Source organism: Magnolia sinica, chromosome 18 (genome assembly GCF_029962835.1).
Source record: "Magnolia sinica isolate HGM2019 chromosome 18, MsV1, whole genome shotgun sequence".
In the NCBI taxonomy this organism is placed as follows: Eukaryota; Viridiplantae; Streptophyta; class Magnoliopsida; order Magnoliales; family Magnoliaceae; genus Magnolia; species Magnolia sinica.
The window spans coordinates 52552896-52562581 of record NC_080590.1 but is presented as its reverse complement, the minus strand read 5'-3'; positions in this window follow the sequence as shown (position 1 = coordinate 52562581).

Genomic DNA, 9686 nt, shown 5'->3' with positions numbered 1-9686 from the left:
CATGTGATAAAGTAAACTAATCAAATGATCAGTCCTATGACCTATGTTCAAGTAAACTAATGATTTAATCACTTGTAACATATATATACAACAACTAACCAATGGTTAAATAAAATTATAAGGCATGCATTCAAGCAAGTAAGTCGAATGATCATCCACTTCTAGGATATCATTTGCAGCTATTACAAAAGGCTATCCCTAATCCATTTTAGTGATGGAAAGCTCAAGGGGAGAAGTCATCACCTGGTGGCTCGTAGTTTATCCCTTGAATCGGATTCCTGCAGTTATCTAACGGTCCAACTCCATATGATTGATTCCCTAGAATTTTTCCAACCTAAGAATTTGTACTAGATGGCGTTCTCAAGCCCAATAACCTATTTGAACCATAGCAAGTGGGTATCTTGTAAGGACCCTTTTTACATGTGAATTGGGCCATATTTGGCCCAACTACAAGGCCCGTATGGGCTGGTTTGGCCCAGTGGTGGCTGCCCGTCTGTAGTTCAGAACTAGGCTAGACTGGGCCCAGTTCAGCCCAGCCATGCTACCTAGAAATGGCCTAAGGACTTGGCTAGGCTGGGCTGATTAGTCTGGCCCATCTGTGCCCAAAGCCCGCATCCAATTGAGTGTGGCCCACCAGCACTTATGCAGCGTGCGGTCCACCTGCGATTTAAGGTGAGGCCCATCATTATGTGGTGTGGCCTACCTGAATGTGCAGGGCCTGGGCTTTACACGAGCCCACTGAGTTAAAGATCAGGTGCGGCCCACTGCCTGAATGTGGTGTGGCCCACTCTCTAGATATGGTGCGGCCCACTTGATTTTCATTACAGGGTGAGCTAGGCCCATGTCGCTGAACCAGGGTCCAGCCCAGCCCATCTGTTAGAAGGCCGACTGGCTTAGTTCTGAGTTGATTTCAGCCCAGTGTGTAATCCACTTCCACGGCCCACTTGAGGGGTGTTTCCACTCCAACTCATGGCCCATCTGCAACTCATGGCCCATCTGAAGTGCGTTTTGGGCCCAAATTGCAGTCTGCTCTCAGTTGGACTCAAGGTCTGATTGTGAGCCAGCTGAAAGAAGTTTTCAAGGCCCATTCAAAGGCTTGTTACATCCCCATTTGTGGCCCACTAAAGGCCTTATTTCTAACTCCATATAAAGTCTACTAAAGGCCTAATTCCTACTCAGTTTCCAACCCATCTGAGAGGTGCTACAACTCAGATTGTGGCCCAGCTGGAGGCCTGGTTTCAACTCAGCTTTCGGCCCAACTGAAAGCCCGATTCCAGCTTACCGATTAGACTATTTTTAGCCCAGAACCTCGGCCCATCTGATGGCCATTTTCAGTTTAACTCATGGCCCAACCGAGGCTTGACTTCAACTCAAATCAGGGCCTAGTTGAGGCCTGATTTCAGTTTAAATCGAGGCCCAATTGAGGCCTAATTTCAGCTCCCTTCATAGCCCATTAACAAGCCTATTTTCTGCTCATTGCACGACCTATTCTCGGCCTACTTTTAGCTCATCTAAGGAGCATTGTCAGCCCACCCTTCTGGACTGATATCGGTCCAGAACGTGGGTTGAATTTTGGCCCATTAATCGCACCAGCAGGAAGCTGGTTTCACGGCCCTATTTATGGCCCAATGAGCTTTTGACTTATGTGGGCCTGTTGAGCATGACGTGGCCACTGAGTTTAAACTCAGTCGTGGACCAACTCTGGTGCCAAAGGCTGGTCTTGCAACTAGTCAAGGCCTTCCCGACTCGAGTAGTTTCGGCCATTACCTGATGGAGATGGGTTTCTGACTTCCACTTTCAAATTTGAATGGCTGCAAGAAGTCCCATGGCTTCCTTCTTAGCTGCTTTTGATCCTCACTGAATTGACTCAACCCGAGACAGGTGGGTTGACTCAATGCAGTGCGGCACCGAGTTGCACAGCCACTCATTCTCCTCTCTCCTTTTCACTAGCTGCTACTCTCTCTCTCTCTCTCTTCTCTCTCTTTCCTTTCACTCTCTTTTCTTCTCTCTCTCTCTGGTGCGAATCCCGAGGGCAACAGTAGTCTATTTATAAGCATGAGAGAGAGGCCTCCAACGGTTGGGAAGAAAACTTCCCTTGTAAGGGCCATCTTCGAAAATCTTTAACACATGGGGTCCATCTGACCCTGAGGATGGATTCCCACTACAATGGCCCACTAGGAAAGTAAACTTTTAGCCATGGTGGGGTCCATCTTGTCGTGATGGGTCGGACGAGTTGACGGAGAAGATGAAGTGGACATTAATAGCAAATCACCCTCTAAGGTATTTCGGTATGATCTAGTCCGTTTAAGTGGACCAAATGGGACTAAAGATCACTGCAGGGCCCACCTTTTGGGCCTTTAATGTACGTTTCGGAATATCCCACAAGATATTTCCTATCTCATCACATTCTCAAGAGATGGAGTATTTTCTCTCCATTATTTCGTACCGCTTTACAGGGAGGGCTAGGATTGCTCCACATGGCCCAGGGAACGGCCAGAACTGTGCTAGAATCCACTTCCCGAAAAAGAAAGCCCTCCTTTTTGCTTTTCTTACTACAGATGGTTGGCTGGTTGTTTTTGGCAATGGGAGAGCGTGCTCTCCTACAGACGAATGGATGGCCGAGATTGCATGGACACACTGATCCTGGATCACTCGTGTGGCCCCCTGATGGTCCATCATCTAAGGATCTTAACCATTCTTACCCTTTTAATCAGTCCCGATCCAGATCCACGTTTCTATGCATGGGTTCGTAAGCGTATAGGGTTTTGGTCAAATAGGCCCCACGAATATGATGAACGGCACGGATCATCCAAATAGTGGCCAGGGTGGGCCACCTAGAGTTTAGTAATCCATCAGATTTTAAATAACATTTTGGTAAGAGAAATTCGCTTTTTCGTGAAGGGTTCGGTCAAAGCCGGTTTGACTGACCCGACTTGTCCAGTGCACATCATGTATGGGTACACGGGGTGCACTCGCACTTTATGTGGGGTCCATTGTGATGATTACAATAAATCCACTCTGTCTAATCATCTTAGGGGCCCCACTTAGGGGTCCTAGCCCAGTTTGGGGCAGAACAGAGGCCCAGGTGGGCCGTATCACACATTCTAGTCCCTTTTTACAGCCAATACAACTCGATCCAATGGCTGGATTGATTTGATACTCAATCTCAATGGTTAAATATGAATTTGAGAGGTAGCGAGTGCTTGGTTGGCCATTCACTAGCCCTCAAAGGTTGATCACTAGAGCATTGTTCCATTATGATTCGATCAGGTGATTGTAAGTTGTTTTAACTTAAGGTGTTTAGTTAGGATTACCTTTCTGACTGATGTAGGGTTCAACTTAGCTCCTAGGGCCTCTGATGGATGGCTTTAATGATGACTAGAAGCCCCATCCTGCATTCGTTGGATTCAAGTTGTCTGTTACTCGAGTTTGAAATCCCCTGTTACAGTTTAAGTGGTAACACCTGCATACCAGAAGTGCGATGTGTTAAAAGTTCCTAGATAGTTAAGATGAGTGCCTTCCCTATGCCGAGTTCACTACAACAATAACTTCCAAGTTAGCATTGGCATAGCGCCTTATAAGGCTTTATATGGGCGCCCATGTCGAGCTCCTCCTTGTTGGGCAGAGATTGGTGAGAAGAGCCTAATAGGGCCTGATTTGGTGCGAACAACCACCAAGAAAATTGAAATCATTAGGCGTCAACTCTTAACGGCCCAGAGTAGGCAGAAGAGCTATACAGATACAAGACGAAGGGACCTAGAATTTGAAGCAGGGGACCATGTGTTCCTAAGAATTTCACCAATGAAAGAAGTCTTGAACTTTGGCAAGAAAGGGAAACTCGCCCCATGATATATTGGGCCTTTTCAAATCCTCGATCGCATAAGCTTTGTCACATATCGCTTGGCCTTACCCACTCCACTTACCGGAGTGCACAATGTATTCCACGACTCCATACTTAAGAAGTACGTCCCTGACCCTACTCACGTCATCCGTTGGGAGCACGTAGAGCTCAAGGACAACACCACATATATCCTCAGACCCACACGAGCTTTAGACAGGAAGGAGCAGGTGTTGTGGAATTAGGTGATCCTGCTAGTTAAAGTGTTGTGGACGAATCATGAGGAAGAAGAAGCCACCTGGGAGACGGAAGCTGACATCCACAAGTACTACCTAAACCTGCTCAAGCAATACGAACAGGTACAAATTTCGAGGATAAAATTTATTTATAAGGGGGGTAGATTGTAACACCCAGCCTAATCGAAAAGTGTCCTGAGGCGTCCACATGTGAATTGATGCAAGACCGTACGATTCGACCACATGTGTGGATTTATTATCGATGAATTAATCTAGATTAAGCTACTAATGTGATTAAATCCATTTGCGTTCTGTATGACCCGTATCCTAGACCGTACCATTCCTTAGACTGCCGCGGTCCTCTGGTTGAATTCCAGCAAACCGCGACCTATAATCGGCATTTACGTGTGACCCTAAGTCGCACCCTGTCATCTTGAGTCGAATCGACCAAAGATTTGTACCCTTGCGACCGCACCGTCGCCACGATTCCAATGCCGCGTCGTACGTGCCGATGTGATACTCAGGTCAGGAGTTGTATGCCTGTGTTTATTTCAAGGAAAACGTCGCGCATTGCAAATCCCAAGAGAATCTCTAACACCTTCCACATCAATCAATCAATCACAAGTCAAGTACACAACCCATCCCTCTCTTACACAAGCCTTACCCAAAAGTCAACCCTTATATCATCTCTCCTTACACCACCATACCTCTCCTCTCATCCCTCTTACACACCCATCCCTCTCTCCTTACATCTCCCTTCTTTCACTCATTCTCTACCATTTTTCGTAGCAACTAAGAGAGAAAAAGACTAAGGAGAGAAAAGCCAAGTGTGCCCCACTTCCTACCCCAAGATCTCTCATCCTAGTCATCCAACCTTCATCAACTTCCATCAAAGGGAAAGCCAAGGAGTTTAGGAGTCCAAGAGCCAATAAGATTAGTAATCGGTGGGTGTTCATAGAACTAGATTATGATTTTGATTTAAGGCCCACATGATATGGGACCCACTTGTTACATGTGTTGTATATGGCCCACTTAGGGGAGCTCATAGTAGCGGAGCTCCCCTACCTCACCGTTCTCTCTTTCTCTCTATCTTTTTCTTTTTTGATGATGTGTTGATATGTGTGTGTGTGGCCCACCCGATGTGATCACTAATCTGGACTGTCCAAATTTTCTAAACGTCCAGCGAATGGGGCCCACCTTGCTGCCCATTTTTGGGCTAGCCAGGATGGAGGAAAGCAACAAATATCAGCTTGATCCTTGTGGACCCACCAGGATTTATGCATTTTATCTACTCCGTCCACCTGTTTAGACCCCACCTAAGGGACGTGCCTCATCCAGACCATCTAGATGGTGGGGCCTGGACGAGGAAAAACAAATATCAACCTGGTCTGGCACGTGTGGCCCACCCATGTGGGACCCACACGTGATACAAGTGTCTTGCATCTAGGCCTGGACGCTAGAGCCCCCTTTTAAAAATTATATATATATAATATTATGGTGGGCCCCACGTGGGACCCACCTGATGCGCTAAGCGGATTGGCTGGTCTACCACACACCAGCTACATAGCTGATGTATTGACGTAGCAAGTGGGGTCTGTTCATCCAGACCGTCCATCTATGTGGACCCCACCTCCTATCAGCTGATGCATTGACGTCAGCAAGTGGAGGCTGATCATCCAGACCATCCATCTATGTGGACCCCACCTCCTATCAACTACTGATGATGTCAGCAGTTCTGTGGGTCCGCATGATGTATGTGATATATCCAAACTGTCCATCCATGCAGTGTGTGGGGCCCACCCCACATGTGCTGCACGTGTGGGATGGGACCCACCTTGAGGACGTGGGTCTGATGACGTGGTGTCCACACCGTCCAGCAAAGGACGGTGGGACCCACCTAATGAATGCATCTTATATCCACGTCGTCCGTCTGGCTGATGGGTGTGGGACCGCATGATATATGTATTTTAATCTAAATCGTCCATCTGTAACCTAGCTATTCTGCTGTTGTACTGACGTTAGCAGTCCTATGGAACTGATCTAAGGTATGTGATGTCCAAACCGTCCATCTGTACTAAGGGCAGCAAGTGTTGTGGGCCACCAAGATGTATGTGTTTCTCCCAGTCGTCCATCTATTTAGGACGATGGGACCCACCTTGCTATATATATTTTATATCCACACCGTCCATTTGGACGGCATACTGTGGGACGCACCATGTTGTATGTGCTTTGCAACCACGCTGTCCATCTGTTTTCGACCATGTGTGTGGGGTCGACCGTGATGTATGGGTCTGATCCACACCATCCAGCACTCTGGACAGTAGGACCCACCACATGTATGTGTTGTATATCCAGTCCGTCCATCCCTGGACCGTACTATTTGGGGCCACCTTTGATGAATGTATTGTACACCACACTGTGCACCCGTGAGGCCCATATGATGTATATCCACACCGTCCACATGGGATGTGGGCCCCACACAATGTACGTGTTTGATACAAGCTGTCCATCTGATGGGGCCCATTTGGAATGTGCAAGACCCACCTTGATGAGTTGTATGTGCGGCCCATTTGATGAGGCCCATGTGATGTAATTGGGGCCCAGGCATGAGGCCCATTCTGATGTATTTGAGGCCTAGGTATGAGGCCCATTATGATGTATTAGTGGCCCATTTGATGAGGCCTGATGTAATGTAATTGGGGCCCACGCATAAGGCCCATTGTGATGTATTTGAGACCCATGGATGTGACCCATTTTAATGTATATGAGGCCCTTATGTTAAGGCCTAATGTGATGTATATATGGCCCATACGTCGAGGCCCATTATGATGTATGAGAGGCCCTTATGTGAGGCACATTATGTTGTATGTGAGGCCTTATGCGAGGCCATGGGCCCACTATATGTTAAGCTCTATGTGGGCCACTCCTTAGGAGCAATGTTGGTTAAATGTTCACATTGATGGGCAATGATAGTTAAATATCCACATTGTGACCTTCCCTTAGGCTTTGTTAGGCCTATTCTCATCATTCTCTAAGTGGGTTAACCCAAATCTTTGGGCCCCATTGATGTTGCATGGTCCATCATCGTTGTAGATGGATGGCTCCGTGCTACCGAATTTGACACATCCACGGCCGAGGGCCGATCCTTATATTATGATTTAGATCGGTAGTTCATCTACGGACCCCGCCTTGCATATAGGCCGATTATCGATGCCGATTATCGGTGCCGGTTATCGATGCCGGTTATCGGTGTCGGTTATCGATACCGATTATGAGTATGTGGTAGTACAACATCATGATACATGCCCATACACATCATCTGTATGTTTTTTATGAGATGTGGTTGACCATTGCATATGTCATAAGGCGGATTATTATGGGACTCCTTGATAAGGGGAGTTGCCCACATGAGTACACAGTATGCGCAGGATTGCTGCATGACTAGATGGTGTGACTCATGCATCTCGCATTTTTATTTTGTGATATGACCACTATACGCCCTAGCGACACCAGTGTCGTGGCCTCTATAGGCATATCGTGAATGGCCAGATGGAGCACCAAAAATATTTGGTTCTAGCATACAGGCATCATAAATGTCCCTGGGTAAAAATTCTTAAACCCTTGAGGCCAGGGGACGGCCCAATGTCTAAACCAAGTGGATATATATGAACGCATGAGGGCTGTATACCAGTAGGTCGCATCTCTCACTGTGTCGTGGTCGGTTGGGAGGGGGTGTGACCTTACCCGCCTAAGTGAGGGGGCAATATCTAGGTTGAGTTTGACCAGCATGAGGAATGGGCCCGCTATCGACGAGTCGGGCCCGATATTGGTATGCGGATAGTGAGCTCTCTTCCACTTACCCAGTTGTGTGCTCGGATAGGGACGGCAAGTTGGCATAGAGTGTACTAGACCCTGGTGATGATCTCAGAGATGTACAGTACTGATATGTGGACTTACTGAGCAGGAGTTGTATACTCATTCATTCATTCATTCACTATTCACTCGGGCTGGTGGTGCGTAACTAATTTGTTATGTGTACCTTCACGATGGCTAGGATTTCAGTTAGGGCGTGCGACCAACCTAAGATCAAGAGTTTACCACATTGAGTTTGGCTATCCAAATTTAGGTGTGAGACTGGTTTGGATAGAAGCCCCTTATAATGGACCCCATAGCCTGCGATACTACGTACTATAAACCCGACTTCACACTCCAGCTTGGTCATTTCATTTACACCGCATGTTGCATTGCATCATCATCGCATAGCATTTGGTTTACTATGCTTCTATATTGCATAGCCTAAATAAGGTTGATTGTTTTATGAACTTGTCAGGATCTGCATATTGTATTACATCCGCAGCATATGGCATTTTGGGTTGCTATGTTTCTGCATTTATGTCACGCCCCAAACTCGAAAACCGGGCTCACAAAATTCCCGACCGCCGAATCCAGCGCCAACAACCTCCATAGAACCCCATTCTCGGCTACCAGCACCCATTCGCCAGGTTCCGATCCTTGGATGCTACAAGGAGAATTTTTAACATCAGTTTGATTCATAATAAGCATAACCAAAGGCATAACCCACAAACAACAACCAAAAACTCCATCACATTTCCACTATGATCAAAAACTTTACAAGTACAATGAGCATAAAGGGAAATACAATGAAGATGAACAAAACTCCAAAATGATCTGCCACGCGTCCAAGCCTCAGCGCTGCTGCGATCCAACGTCACCTACACGCAATGGTCGTGCATAAGCTTATAGAAAGCTTAGAGGGTGGTGAAAGTATATGCTCAAGGTAGTAATGTAGTTATGCAGTATCAGAGTAATGCGGAACATGCTGATGAAAGCCAGGAATACCATAGCCGTACCAAGGCCATGCAGTGCAAAGAATGATGTCGACCATACCAAGGCTATGCAATGCGAAATGCAACTCAAGCATACAAATCCTCATCTAAGTCCACATATCGATACAGCTCAGAATCTGGAATATCACCGGGGTCTAGTACACTCCAAGCCAGATTGCCGCCCCATCGCGCGTAATAAGGTGAGTGGAAAAGACCTCACTATCCGCCTGCCAATATCGGGCTTGGCTCGTCAATAGCGGACCCATTTCTCGAGCTGGTCAGACTCAGCCTAGCATTGCCCCTACTCTCGGGCGGGTAAGGCCGCACCCCCTTCCAACCGACCACGACACAGTAGAAAGCGCAACCATCTGATAATCAGCACTCAGCGCTCATGCACCTAGTCGGTCTAGACGTTGGACCAACCTCTTGGTACCATAAGGGTTTAGAGACTTTCACCCAAGGATATCTATCACACCCCATGTAGAACAGTATTTTCAGTATCCAATCCTGCCAACCACAATACGTCTGTGGAGGCTACGGCCCTGATGTCGCTAGGGCGTACAGTAACCATATCACACAATGCGAATGCATGAATCACACAATCCAGTCATACAGTAATCCTGCGCGTATCGTGCGCTCATGTAGGGCAACAACCCTGTACGGGAGCCCCTAAACAATCTGCCCAAACGCATATGCTATGATCAGTCATTTCTCATATCAAGCATACGTATGATGCATATGATCATGAATCATGGAACTAAACAT